The sequence below is a fragment of the Cyprinodon variegatus genome, unplaced genomic scaffold (assembly GCF_000732505.1).
Source record: "Cyprinodon variegatus isolate N-32 unplaced genomic scaffold, C_variegatus-1.0 Scaffold402, whole genome shotgun sequence".
NCBI lineage: Eukaryota > Metazoa > Chordata > Actinopteri > Cyprinodontiformes > Cyprinodontidae > Cyprinodon > Cyprinodon variegatus.
This window is the reverse complement of record NW_015150855.1, coordinates 217396-219231: the sequence shown is the minus strand read 5'-3', so window position 1 is coordinate 219231 and position 1836 is coordinate 217396. Positions and strand designations below refer to the sequence as shown.

Here is a 1836-nt window from a genome sequence, read left to right as displayed (position 1 = left end):
ATCTGCCACTAGTGATCCTTTGTTCTTTGTTTGAATAGTATATTTTTTTCCAGATCATACAGTCAAATTGATTCAAAGTTTTCTATCTAAGGAAAACCAGTTGATTGCGTCGACTCATTGACTGGAATGCAATCCCTCACACTAAGCATGCTTGTAGCGACAGTGGAGAGGAAAAAGTTTTAACAGGAAGAAACCTCCAGCAGAACCAGGCTCAGTGTGAGCAGCCATCTGCTGAGGCCGACTGGGTTCAAGGAGACAGAAGCAGAGATAAAAAAAAGAAGCAGAGAAGTTTTTCAAAAATAGGACTTTGAAAAACTTCACAATTAAAAAGGTTTTAATAGTGATTTTTAATTTCTATGCAAAATTTCTACCAATATTTTTTAAAGTTTGCTATTTCTTCAGATTTTACATGTTAAGATTTCTGAATTTTCATCAGATATATCTTTTTCACGTTGTCCCATTTTTATTTAGCCATTTATTTATTGTTTTTTTTTTTCAAAGTTTTTAAAATGCTTGATTAAAAAAAAGAAAACCATTTGCTTGGATGATCTATATATAATGTATAGAAATCATTTCATAGAAGGAAATTTAATTTTTTATAACATTATAAATATCTGAAATAAACAGTAGGGGAATAAATACAATCTCAACCATCTGGTCATGAAGTTCCATTGATAACCTCCTCTGCTTGAATTATGTGTTTCCATACTACCAGTTGGATCACGACATAGCAAATGATTATCTATAATTATTTAGAATTAATTGTAGCCTCCTCTATTAGTCTGAATCAAATCTGGATTAAACTGTTAATAGTGGTGCTGATGGATAGAATGAGGGGCGGTCCTTCTCAGGGCCCCATTGGACCGGCCCTGGATATAAAACAGCTCTGGTCTGTTTATTTAATGCTCTAACGGCTTTCCATACCCAGATACTGCTTCCTACATGGAGACCATCTTCTTCTTCAGATGTTTGCTCTATCAAAGCCTTTAATTATTGATTAGCTCGTCGGATTTTGATATAAACTGATTTAATGTGACATTTTGTTCACCAGAGGAGCATAAACCATCTTTGTGATAATTAGTGAGGTTTGATCATCCGCTCTCCGGGCTTGTTTTGCTCGCTCTGGGCTTGCAGGCTCTTCCCTCCCCCTTCCAGAGGACAAAGACTGAAATGGGTCAGCAGCTCATCCTGCGCAGCATCAGCATCAGCCGGAGGCAGAGAGCAGCTGCTGCCCGCCTTCCAGCCTCTCTGGTCGGACACATGGAGCCGCTGTCCTCCGCTGGATCTTCCTGTTGAGCCGCTGCTTCCCACTGATCGGTACTGGTTCCTGTCTCCGCTTTGAACTGGAAGCAGACATGTCGTCCTGGGATGGTTGACGCCGCTAACTGGGATTGAACTGGTTAGAAGAGAATCGGAGCTGCTGGTTCCCAGTAAACACCGATTCATCCGCCCCCGCACTGACCGACGGAGGACGATGGAGGCCGGGCTGGAGTGAGCGGAGTCCCGCTGACCGTCCAGGTACTGATCCGGCTTCACCAGTAAAACCAGTGCAAACCAGTTTAAAAGGATTTCTGGGGAAATTGTTGTTGTTTTTCTTCCCAGAATCCAGTAAATCATTAAATAGACCGAAGAGATTGAGAACCATCAGGACTGATTGACCTCCTATTGATGGACCCACTGGTTTCACTGGTTTCACTGGTTTCAGCACCATGAGTCAAACCAGTTTAGGTTTAAGCGATCCAGAAGGTCTAAAGAGTCAGCTGTGAGATATTTACTGTTTTCATCAGTTGGATCCACATTTGGTCAGCTTCACTGGACAACAGGCTTCATTTGGAG

General features: G+C 41.4%; 1 protein-coding gene across 2 annotated transcripts in view; it reads left to right on the top strand.

Annotated features, from left to right (window-relative positions):
- The first annotated feature begins 912 nt into the window (after window positions 1–912).
- The window catches only part of mansc1 (MANSC domain containing 1), a 10909-nt gene continuing 9985 nt past the window's right edge, over window positions 913–1836 (top strand). For both annotated transcript variants that reach the window (XM_015387710.1, XM_015387709.1), the window contains exon 1: window positions 913–1518. The gene's annotated coding sequence lies outside the window, so the exon portion shown is untranslated. The remainder of the gene's footprint in view (window positions 1519–1836) is intronic.